We start from the raw sequence: 13,029 nt of genomic DNA on the forward strand, positions 1-13,029 counted from the left end.
AGTGACACCTCTGGCTTGGCTTGTGACCTGGTCTTTCAAACTGCAGCTCCCTGCGGGTTTTATTACTAAGAAAATACAGGGGAGGGTTTATGATCCTCAATTCTTCGCTAATGCCACCCACAAAGATGAAAGTGAAACAGATCGATCACAGACCTAAAAGGAGGTTGAAACTATAACAATCCCAGAAGAAACATAGGAGAAAATCTTCACAACCTTGGAGTAGGTAAAGATTTCTTAGCTACAAGACAAAAACTGCACCAGAAAAGAAAAAAACCCTAAAAACTATACTCTTATGAAGACAATTTAGAATTATATCTCAATAAAGTTGTTAAACTCAAAATGGCAAGGCACAGAATGGAAGGTAACACATGTCCCACTATCTGACAAAGGACTTGCACCCCGAGTATATGTAACCCTTACAATTCGGTAACAACACAACCATCAACCAAATTAAAAAATGGGCAAAAGACTGGAACATATACTTCAGGAAAGCAGATGGGCCGAGTGCGCGTGGAAAGGTGCTAGACGCCACCGATCATAGGGAAACACACGTCGGAACCCCCGTGAGACTCGCGTGCACCCTCCCGAAAGGCTCACATGGAGAGATCTGACGGCACCAAGCTCTGGGGGAGACGTGGAGCCACTGAACTCTCTCGTGCATGACTGGCACGGTGTAAAGCTGTACGTCTTTGGGAAACAGCACGGCAGTTTCTTCTAAAGTGAAACATGCACTGACCCTAGGGCCCAGCGGGTCCACTCCTAGGTGTGTCCACTCAACAGAAATAAAACATGTCCACGCTATTCCCAGCAGCTTCATTCATGATGGCAGAAAGACCCGGAAACAACCCAAATGCTCCACAAATTGTAGCACGTCCACATAAGGGACTATTACTCAGCCATAATCAGGCACGGGGTGCTGGCTTGTGTAACGGGATGGACAAATGTCAAACACATGCTGAGTGAAAGAAGTTAGTCACGGAAGAGTGCATCATGTGCTGTGTCGTTCACATGAAGCGAGAGGACAAATCGACGGTTGGTGGCAGGAAGCAGATGAGTGGCCGCCTGGGGTGGGGGCTGGGGCACCGAGCGGGGGAGGTCTTTCTGGGGTGATGAGCGTGTTCCACACCTTCACTGTGGTAGGACACATACACTTGTCAGAATTCATAGAGGCACTCACTTAAAACAGGTGCATTTTATTATACATCACATCTCAATGTAGCTGAATTTTAAAAAGCTCTTGTTTTTGCAAAAAAAAAGATAAACACTCATATAAGCGCTGCACACTAAGGAAAAGTATAAAAGGAGAGAAATAACATCACCCCAAATACCAATTTAAAGCGGAACACTATCGGGGTGCCCGGGTGGCTCGGTCGGCGAAGCGTCCACCGCTTGGTCACGGGGTCTGTCCCTCTCCCTCCGCCCCTCCCCCCACACTCCCTCTCACTCTCTCTAAAATAAATAAAACTTAAAAAAAATAGAGTGGAATGCTATGAATGCTCAAATAAAGTCCTGAAGCACTATTATTTGTGCCCCCGGCCATGTACAAGGACGATGCGGTTCCGTCCGTAAGCCTGTGGACACTCTGCAAGGCCCTCTGCGTGGGTGGCCCTCCCTGCGTTTCAGCTACGCCTCCCACGGTAGCCTCGGCCCGTTTGCAGCACCTTCTCCCACAGGCTTTCACACGTTGTCCCCTCTGCTTAGGACGCTTCTCTACCTCGTCCCCTGTTCAGGCTTACTTGCCCTTCAGATTTCAGCTCAGAGGTCCCTGCTTTGGGGATGCCTTGCCTGACGAGGTTAAATTCTCCTATTACAGTCTCCCCCAACACCACTATCTCAATTAGAGTTTTCTTTTTTTTTTTTTTAGAAAGTTAATTGTACTTTTTTTTTTTTAAAGATTTTATTTATTTATTCATGAGAGACAGAGAGAGAGAGAGGCAGAGGGAGAAGCAGGCTCCCAAGGAGCAGAGAGCCCGATGCGGGACTCGATCCCAGGACCCTGGGATCATGACCTGAGCCGAAGGCAGACGCTTAACCATCTGAGCCACCCAGGCGCCCTCAATTAGAGTTTTCTATTTGTGTGATTTTTAAATCAGTGCATCTGTTTCCCGGCAGACAGCAAGCTCCCGGAGGGCAGGAACCAAGGCTGTCTGTGCTCACCTTTCTATCTCAGAGTCTAGTTCAGAGCCAGGTGAAAGCTCAATAAACGCTTAAGAAACACACGAATGGACGTGAGTTCGTTTGGGAATGTGTCTCCAGAGAGTCACCGCCTTTGATCTCCTGCTGGTCCCCTGAAGCGGCTGTTGTCCCCGTCTTAGAAACAGGCTTAGAGGGGCGCCTGGGTGGCTCAGCCGTTAAGCGTCTGCCTTCGGCTCAGGTTGTGATCTCAGGGTCCTGGGATCGAGCCCCGCATCGGGCTCCCTGCTCGGCGGGAAGCCTGCTTCTCCCTCTCCCACTCCCCCTGCTTGTGTTCCCTCTCTGGCTGTCTTTCTCTCTGTCAAATAAATAAAACCTTTAAAAAAAAAAAGAAACAGGCTTAGAAGCAGGGAGAAACTTGCCCATGTTCGTGGGGGTGGGTGGGTGGGTCACGCTGGCCCCGAAGCCACCCTGCCCCTCCTCTTCCTGCACCACTTCCTCCTGGTCCCATGGTGCCACCCAGATGCCGACTTCCCCATCCCGTTCACATGCTGGACCTGGGTGTGACGGCCAGTGGGGTGCAGCTGCTGCCCCCACTGAGGGCGTGCGTCCTCAACAGCCAGCTGGTGTCCTCATCTCCCGCGTCTGTACCCCTCACCCCTTCATGCGTCTCCTCCCTGTAGAACTGCCCTAACCGCGACTGGTCATCACTATCTTGGATCAGGAAGCTTTCTGCAGAGGGTGCCAAGCTGCTGGCGGGGAAACGCTGCCTCGGGTAACTCCATGCAGCATGAACGTAAACCCTTTCTTTACAGGGGCCGACTCGGTGTGGCTCTCTCTGCTGGAAGATGCTATTAGGGATACGGCATCAGGATGGACACGGCTAAATCTTTTTCCCACGGTGTTGGTGGGTTTTCTCTGATTCATCTGCCTTAGGAAGGAAGGCAGGGTTTTCAAGACAGCTGACTGAGCCTAGCGCGGATGTGCTGCTTTAACGGAGTAAACCTAACTGGCTCCCAGGAGAACCAAACCCGTGACCAGTGTTTTCTGGAACGGTTCTAAAGCACAAGGCTGATGACCCTGCTATTTGAGCAACTGAAGACTGTATATATAGGAAGCATCTATTATAGACACTTGCCACACAAGTATTTGACACAATCTCATTCCTGCTGACTTTGCTGGTACTGCCTGAGAACTCCCGCATGCCCTGCCCGCCACCTCCGGAGGCCTACTGTGCACCTGCCTCGGTGTATTTTTCTCCCCTCCTGTTAAGATTGCGGAGCCATGTATCGGGAGGCCAAGCCCTACACTTGTGGATTAGACCTCTCTCCTTCCTGCCTCTGCAGGAACATCTCGTCAGCTTCCCTTATTGTAAAACCAAACAAAACCAAACACACCACCTCTCCGTGCCTACCCTGTTTTTCTGCTCTCACTCATAGAAAAACTCCTCAAAATAGAGTCCATACTTGCTCTCCAAACTCTCCTCTCATTGTCTCTTGGACCCTAGTATCAATCAGACTCTCACCCCCATGAGCAAGGTCCAGGATGGATTCCCAGTCCTCAGGTTTCCTGGCAGGATGACACCGGACACAGCAGATGACTCTCTACGTTGTTAGCTGACTTCAGGGACACGGGTCTCACTGGCCACTCAGTCCCCATCTCCTTCAGTGAATTTTCCTCGTCTCCCCGAGCCAACTGCCCGCCCCCGAATACCGAGGCACCCCTGGCCGGTCCTTGGCTTCCCTCTCTTCCCACACCTACACTCGGACTTCTGGTATCCCATGTAGTGAGCTGGCTTTACGCGGGGCCACCACATGCTGGCAGCCCCCGAGTTCACACCCACAGCCCAGACCTCTCCCCTGAATTCCAGACTCAGATGTTCAACTGCTGATCTGACATGTTTCTACCTGGATATTTAACAAGCATATCAAACTCCATCATGTGAAATCTAAATACTTGTCACTGCTCCCCTAAACCCCTGTATCCTTCGCCATCTCTCCATCCACTCAGGCAAATCCTTTAGGCTCTTGACTCCTTTTCTCTCATACCCCAAATGCAATCTATCAGGAAGTACTATTTGTTTCCATCATCAAAATAGACAGAGGAGTCAGCAATTTATTATCATCCTCATTACCACTACCCTGATCCACATCACCTAAAATCTCTTGCCTGGGTTTTGCAGTAACCCCCTAACTGGTCTTCTTGCTCCTGCCCCCAACAGTGTGTTCCCAACATGCAGCTCCAGGGGTCCTTTAAAAGGTGAGGGAACTTGGGGCGCCTGGGTGGCTCAGATGGTTAAGCGTCTGCCTTCGGCTCAGGTCATGATCCCAGAGTCCTGGGATCGAGTCCCGCATCGGGCTCTCCGCTTAGCGGGGAGCCTGCTTCTCCCTCTGCCTCTCTGTCTCTTATGAATAAATAAATAAAATCTTTAAAAAAAAAATGAGGGAACTTGAATGAGGAAGTCTCGGGGGTGAAAGGTGCAGCCTGGAGAATATAGTCCATGGCAGTGCGACAGGGTGGTGTGGTGACAGGCAGGGACCACACCCGTGAGGAGCACAGCATAACCTACAGTGAAGGTGAATCACCGTGTCGTGCACCGGAAGCCAACGTAACATTGTGTGTCAGCTACACAGCAATAGAAAGAAGAAGGAACAAACATTAAGATATCGTATGGTACCTCTCTACTCAAAACTCTCCAGTCCTTCTCACCCTACTCCAAGTAAAAGCCAGAATTCTTACGACATTCTCACAAGGATTCTTTGTCTGTTATTCTCATGACAAGGCTTTCCACGGCCCACCTGCCCTGTGAACGACCCGAGCTCATCCCGCCGTGCTGGGCGCACTCTGCGTTCCTCCTAGCCTCCTGATTTCTGCCTGGGATGATGTAGGGCTTCCGAAGATGACAGACTTGGGGGGACACGGATGGCGATGACTCTATCATGAGGCCCCACCCCACGCCCACAGAGCTCTCTGGGGATGCAGAGATTAAGCAGCATCATCCCCACTGTTGCGGGTACGTGCACGCACAGTACTAGGGCTTCCAGTCCTCGATGGAGACGCAGCGAGTGCCCGCTGAATTGTTACCGCGTTCGCACAGATTTGGACTAAACGAGGAAGACCCTCTTCCCCAAGAGTCAACGCAGTACTGAACTAGACAACGCTCTTTTCTTTTTCTTTTTCTTTTTTTTAAAGATTTTATTTATTTATTTGAGAGAGAGAGAAAGCATGAGGTGGGGAGGGTCAGAGGGAGAAGCAGACTCCCTGCCGAGCAGGGAGCCCGATGCGGGACTCGATCCCGGGACTCCAGGATCATGACCTGAGCCGAAGGAGTCGCTTAACCAACTGAGCCACCCAGGCGCCCGACAACGCTCTTTTCTTGTTACAGGGTTCTACCCAGCACATAGAGCCCTCCAGAGTAGCCAGGGACGCCCAGGAAAACAAAGCCTCCAGGGCTCAGTAGAGGCGTCTGTCCAGTACATAAGCCCCGGAGCTCGGGGGCTCCCTCCCCTGGGAGTCCTCGGCAGCTCTGTTTGCCTATTTAGCGTGTCCTTTGACCTTCAACCTTGTTGATATTCAACCAGCTGCTCAAATCATGAGCTAGGTTTCCGGGAGTCATCCTCGAACCTTCCTGACCTTTATTCCTGTTCTTCAACCCCAAATTAACCAAATCCTGGCAACTTCACTTCTTGAATATCTCTTCATCCATCCATGTCTCTCCTTCTAGCTCCTTAACTCCTACACTCATCCAAGCTACCATTACTTCCATCCAGGCCACCCTCATCCATCGCTGACCCCGTCTGGTACATTCGGTACAGCTGGCATCCTCATCTGAAAAGTAAATCCAACGTCACCCCTTTGCTTAAACTCATTCAGTGGTTTTTCATTACTCTTAGGAACTCAGATTCTTCCCTGAAACTCTGTGTCATCTTCCCTCCCCACTTGACTGTGCACTGGACTTAGTGACTTGCTTCCAAAGAACAGAGTGTAGAAAGGGGAAACCACGCCACGACGGAGAAGCCTGGCCCATGTGGCATTAGCCGGGCAACCACAGTTAGTGTGTGCTGATGGCTTGTACCTTTCGGTATCATGTGATGAAAACGGCATTTAATCTCTGGGGTATTCCTCCCCAAGCCCATAACCCCGCGAAAACATCCATCACAAATTGAGGGATATTCCACAAAATACCTGACCAGCACTCCTCCAAACTGTCAAGGTCATCAAAGCACAAGGGAAGTCTGAGAAATGATCACAGTCAAGATGAGCGCGACTGAACAGGATGGGACCCTGGGACAGAACACGGGCGTCAGTAGGAAAACTAGAGAAACCCAAACGAAGTCTGGGGTTTACCTAACAGCAGCGTATGGACCCTGGCTTCCTGGCTTGGACACATGGGTACCATGATAACGCCCGTGCTAACCTTGGGGGTCTGGGGGAGGGGCACACGGGGACTCTGTATTTCCTCTACAACCTTTACGTAAATTTAGTCTTTAAAAAAGTTTATTAAAACACAAAGAGACAAATCAAAACCACCCACGTGGTCCGTGGTCCGGGCCCAGCCCCTCAGCCTTATCTGCTTCCTCTCTCTGCAGAGGAGCCTTTCCAGCCATCTTTCAATTCCTCTGTCAGGTCAGTCACAATGTTGCTTCCTTGAGGGCCTTTGCCCTCTTCTTCTTAGTTGCTTCTTCTTAGAAAACTCCCTCACCTCCCCTCTCCGTTCTCACCCACCCTGTGGTCTGGTTAGTGCTTACTCCACCTCAGGATTTCAGCAGAGATGCCACTTCCTGGTGACCGGGCGGGTGGTGGGGGAGGAGGTGCGGGTCATCAGACACCTCCTGACCTGTCTAGACGGAGGGGATGATCTGTGCAGGAGTTTGCATGAAAGTTCTATTTCTTCCTGCAAATTGGCACTTGGCTTATACACCAATCTGTGGTAGTGTTCCCTGAACTTTGATATGAATACAAATCACCTGGGGATCTGTTAAGATAAGAATACAGGTTCTGGGGAGAGCCTGAGGCCCTGCCTGCCTGACAGGGTCCCAGGCGGTGCTGACGTTGTGGGGTCACGGACCACGCTCAGAGCAGCAGGTCTTGGTAAATGGATCGCATTTTGGTGTGCTGATGGAAATTACGTCTTGGGTCTATGCATGTAAGAACGAGACCAAGCGTATAAGTGAATTCAGTGTTTGTTTCACTTTTGATGATGGAAACTCTATTCACTTCTGCTACTCCCTCTTTGAACCTGCCCATCCCCACCCACGTGCAAATTTCCACGCAATTCGCTGCAGGGGAGGTGTGCAACCTGCACAGCATCGTGGATGTGAATCAGCGGGTTTCCCTGGGGACGTTCTGACTTGCCTTTTTAAATTTCTAGAATGGCTAGCCACTAGAGTTGAGGGAGGCACCCTTTTCTGAATACTCCCTGGTTTGTCAAGTCTCTCTTCAACGTGGTTCCGTACTCCAGCTACGGTTTGACCAGTGAAGAGTACAAGGGGTCTTTTCTCTTGACCTGGACTTCCATCAGAGCTTGAGATTTTACTAGATTCAACCGATTGCTTTCCCACTGAGTTTGCTCATGACCCAGCCTTCACCCGCCGACTTCACCAACATCCACCCAGCCCTCGAGCCGTCCCGGGTCCAGCGCTGAGCTCCGAGGATGCAAGCCACTGGTACACGTGGTCCAGGCTGACAGCCACGGGGGACCAGAGCAGGCGGAGAGGACATGCTGGGACACAAGAGGCGGCGGCTGAGCCTTGGTTTCGCAGATCCTGATTTCTTTCACGTAGTAGCTCCACACAGTAAGCTTGGGCAAGCCACGGATGGTGTCCAAGCCTGTTTCTGTGCAGTGAAAACCTCACGGTAATGCTGTCATGGTTTCTATGTCCAGAACCTTCCTGAGGTGGCAGAGCAACGTCAGTAGGTGCTGGGCAGCCCTGACGGGCTCCTCCAGCTCAGACGGCCACTCTCCTCTCGCCCATGCCCAGCAGGCCGGCGGTAACCCCAAGAAGCTACTCCCACTGCCCTGCGATAAGGAGCACGGACGTTCTGTCAGGGAGACGGGTGGGAGGAACAGCTCACAACTGAGGAGGCCCCCCCGGACGGCTTCCCAAGCTCCTCTTCCTGGCTGTGGCTTCCAGGGGCTTGTCTCCCCTGCTCCCACCTCAAGTGCAGGGCAACTGTGTCAGCCCCGCCACAGTCTATTGGACACCCCTTCCCTTGGGATGCAACGGAAGCTTCTCTGACCATCTTACGCACAACAGGTTAGGGACCATCTTTTTATTATCGTGGCTTTTGGTCTAAAAACCAAGTACCTTATCAAAGTCTTTCTTCTAAAAAAAAACAAAACCAAAGTCATCTACACGGTGCTTTCCCAGGAAGAATTCCAGCGACGAAAACCTTCTCCCCATCAGCACGTTAGGGCAGCTCGGCAGTCAGCCACGCCCCGGGGTCTGGAAGGGCAAGGCGCCGTGCTAGGGGGTGGAAGGCAGCAGGGCCGCACAGGTAGCTGAGAGGAGCGGTCCTATGATGGCAGGTGTTTACCAGAGGAATTCTAAGAGACCGTGATAGGATGAGAATGCTTTCTTCCTAAGGAAGCTAAGTTTGGCAGTGCTGAGACCAGGTTGTAGTTTGATCGCTGGCAGATCAGTTAGGAGCCTGATGTAACAGGTGGGTAGGGTGGTTAGTAAATGTGTATTGAGTCAACTAAAACTAGTTTTTTCACAGGATGGTCTCTCCCATTCCATGCTTCCACCAAGTTTGTTTACTGAAGTTTTTTTTTTAATCTTTTCTTTTGAACCAATTTTAATCTTACAGAAAACGTTGCAAAAATGGACTTCCCGTATACCCTTCATCTAACTTTTTTTTTTTTTAAAGATTTTATTTATTTATTTGAGAGAGAGAGAATGAGAGACAAAGAGCAGGAGAGGGGGAGGGTCAGAGGGAGAAGCAGGCTCCTCGCTGAGCAGGGAGCCCGATGCGGGACTCGATCCCGGGACTCCAGGATCATGACCTGAGCCGAAGGCAGTCGCTCAACCAACTGAGCCACCCAGGCGCCCTCCTTCATCTAACTTTCAACAGCATCTCACATAATCTTAGTACAGGTATCCAAGAAAGAAACTAATGTCCATACCACACCATCACCTAACATACAAGCCTTCCCTGAATCCCACCGGTTTTCCCACTAAGGCCCTTTCTCTGGTCCAGAAGCCCATCGAGGACAGCTGACTGTACTTAACTATCCTGTCCCGTCTCCTTCGTCTCCAATCCCCAAGTTTCTTGGGCTTCCAGGACTTTGAGACTTCTGAAGAGTGCTGGTCAGGTGCTTATAGAATGTCTCTCAATTTGGGTTTGCTGTTTCTTCATGACTGAAGTTTTCCTGATTTTCCTAGCAGGAAGGAGTACCACATAAACAATCTGTGTCCTTTTTAGTGCACCATATTACATCTACGTAATACTGCACCATGTTAACATCTATTAAGTATCTTGTAGGGAGATACTTTGAGACCACAAAAATGTTGTTTCTTATTCTTTGGCCTGCTGATCTTAGCCCCCATCAACAATTCTTACCTGCACTGATTGTAAGTGCAATGTTTGCCTAATGGTGATTCTTGGTTTCCATCATTCCTTCCACATTTATTAGCTAGAATTATAGGATAAGGAGCTGTGACTACTTGTTTTCTTGTTATTTATCATTATTCATTTATCAATCACCATGGACTATGGATATTTATTTTAGTTCATGGATTATAGAGTTAAATTATTATTTTGTTGCTCAAATGGTCCGAGCTTTGGTCCCAGCTCCCCTTCGGACATGCTCCCTTCCGTTGGGATCACTTTCTTACCTTGTGGCACCACCAGATAGTCCAGGCCCATCTTGCTCCTGCCTCAACTCTGGAAGCCCTATATTTTTGTTGGAAAATGACATTTGGAAACCAAGATCTGGACGCTAGATTTCATTGCTATGGAGGGTCATTGCTTCTAGGTCCTCTCACGAACAGAACTAGGAAACATAAGTATATGTGTGTAGCACATATCTCTATTTCTCTATCCATTTGTATATATATTTAAAATCACAAATTTATATCAACACTTCCAATTCCAAGGCAACACAAGGGTTCATTACAACCTTTACTCCTTCCTTATTTGTAACTTGTTTTTCCTGATGGGGAGAAACCGGGACTCTCATTATCTACAATGTATTTACTTATTTGCTCAGTTCTAGAACACAGATAAAGGAGTTTCACAATTACTAATTTAATTTATAACCCTATGGAAAACAAATGTCTTAACTGGAGTGCTATATTAGTGTAGAGCTGTTTAAGTCTCTAGTCTTACAGTAGACAGTCAAAATGCTGTTTTCTGAAGTTACTTAAGTTGGTTCTTTTCTTCTCCACCATCCAATGTCGTGGTGGTTCTTAGCCACATCCAGCGCAGCTCCGTCCTGTCCCCGCCTGCACTGTTTCGGCTTCCTTCCACACCTTGGCTGTATGGATGGGCACATGCGTGTATGCAGATGCTGGCATGCTTCTGAGGGTCAGAGCTACCCAGACTGGTGTCGTCGAAGAAACACCACTTTCCCCTTGTCACGTGGCTACTCCCTTCCCACTCCCCCACCCTGTCCTCACCTCTTCCCTAGGGGACCCAAAGTCTGTTTCCAGTTTATATGTATTGCATTTTCTTCTTTCAGAAATGAGCAGATACGTGTAGATTTTCTTTTATACTACTGTTTATTTTACAGAGATGTAATGGACATTAAATTCACCCTTTTAAAATGTACAATTCCGCAGTTTTTAGTACATTCACAGTGCTTTGCAACTACCATCTCAATCTAATTTTAGAACATCTTCATCACCCCAAACAGAAACCCCGTACTCCACGCCCCTCCTTCCTAGCCCCAGGCAACCACTCATCTACTTGCTGTCTCTACGGATCTGCCTGTTCTGGATATTTTTTTTTTTTTTAAAGATTTTATTTATTTATTTGACAGAGAGATAGAGAACACAAGTAGGCAGAGAGGCAGGCAGAGGGAGAGGGAGAAGCAGACTCCCCACCAAGCAGGGAGCCCAACGTGGGGCTTGATCCCAGGACCCTGGGATCATGACCTGAGCCGAAGGCAGCCGCTTAACCGACTGAGCCACCCAGGCGCCCAGTTCTGGATATTTTATATAAATGGGACCATACAGTATGTGGCCTTTCGTGTGGCCTGTCACTAGGCCCATCCATGCTGTAGCATCTCACGTTCCCATGAGCACGAGGGCTCGTTTCTCCACATTCTCGCCAACACTCTTCTGTGTTTCTGATTATAGCCACGTGAGTGTGTGTGAGTGGTATCTCTTCGTGGTTGTGGTTTGCATTTCTCTAATAACTAATGATGCTGACATCTTTTCATATGCTTATTAGCCATTTGTATATCTTATGTGGAGACCTGTCTATATTTAAGTCTTTGGCCCGCTTTAAAATAGATTATCTTCTTTTATTGCGGAGTTGTAAGAGTTCTTTATATATTCTGGACTCAATTTCCTTATCAGATATATGATGGTGTCCTTTAATGTACTAATGTGTTTAATTTTGATCAAGTCCATTTACTTTTCTTTTGTGGCTTTGACAGTCTCAGGTTTTACACTAGACCCTTAATTCATTTGGAATTTTTTCTTATGTATGGTGTGAAATATGGACCCATAATTTTATCTTTTAAAAAAACGGCTCTCTAGCTCTCCTAGGACCATTTATTTAAAAGTTGATGCTGGCCCCAGGGATTTGAGACATCATCTTTGCCATATACTAAATTTCCATATGGCTTCAGGTCTATTTCCGTGCTTTCTATTCTATTCCATTGTTCCACCGTGTGGCAGTCCATACTATTGTAATTACAGAGGTTTTAAAGTATGTTTCAAGGTTTGGAAGGGCCAGTTCCCCAGGGGGGCCTTTCATTTTCCGTGTTTTCCTGGCTCTTCCTGAATGTTTGTTTTCCCATAGGAACTTCAGTAAAATTGATTAACATAAAACTTAACTAAATTTTCTCACTTCTCGTTATTTTACAGTTCCATTTCTTTACCTGTAAAATAAACGAACCCTCTCACCTTTTCATCGGGTCACTGGTGTCAACCTGTGAGGGGTAAATCTAGAGTTTAAGAGCCTTTCTCCACACTGAGTTAGTCCCTTGAATTATGGTCTTCCTTCTTCCCAGTCCAGGTAAATGCTCTGCAAGACAAAGAAACCTTGGTGTCTCCATCTCCCCATTGTTTGTTCCTGAAGGAACAGAGCTTTCCCAGGAGGCCCAAGTTCCAGGCACTGCACAGTGAAAATACTGCTGTACCTTGAACCTGTCGTAAACCGGGCAACTTACTCTGAGTCCTAAATTCCGCAGAGGTGAACACAAAGGCATCCGCCGCATCAACGGTCTGTCCTGTCCCTCGGTAATAAACCGGCTCCCTCCCGCCCCCTGGAAGAGAAAGGAGTGTTTTTGCCAAAAAACTAAATCATTTTCGCTTTAACCAGTAGATCTGTGCATCCTGCCTACTTCTCATCGGCCTGCCCCTGCGCTCTGGTCAGGCCCCACACAGCTCCTCAGGACCACAAGGCTCACTCACAGGAATCCGCGCCAGCGCTGCGGCCCCCACGGGCGCCCCCTCCCCGAGCCCAGGCCGGGCCACAGCCGGGTCGGGAAGCCGGGGCCAGGCGGTCACTCGACCCCTGGGGCCGCGCCGAGCCCGGACAACAGCCCCCTCCCCCGACGCTCCCCCGGGATCACCCGGAGCCCGGACCCTCCCCCCTGGGAGGTCCCCCGCCGACCTTTAACCCTCCCCCCGGGCCGCCCCGAGCCCGGACCCTCCCCCCAGGAACCCGCCTACCCCGGACCCTCCCCCAGGGCCTCCCTGGGCCGGGACCCTCCCCCGAGGA

At 49.4% G+C, this 13,029-nt stretch overlaps 1 long non-coding RNA gene across 1 annotated transcript; it reads right to left on the reverse strand.

The window, feature by feature from the left end:
* Positions 1-11,608: 11,608 nt before the first annotated feature.
* Positions 11,609-12,846, reverse strand: LOC118023207. The gene is made up of 2 exons (XR_004682689.1): positions 12,476-12,846; positions 11,609-12,330 (listed from the first exon to the last, which is right to left on the reverse strand). It is a non-coding gene; the product is annotated as an uncharacterized LOC118023207 (long non-coding RNA).
* Positions 12,847-13,029: the final 183 nt, after the last annotated feature.

Source organism: Mirounga leonina, unplaced genomic scaffold (assembly GCF_011800145.1).
Source record: "Mirounga leonina isolate KUSES-001 unplaced genomic scaffold, KU_Mleo_1.0 Mir_178, whole genome shotgun sequence".
NCBI classification, from domain to species: Eukaryota; Metazoa; Chordata; class Mammalia; order Carnivora; family Phocidae; genus Mirounga; species Mirounga leonina.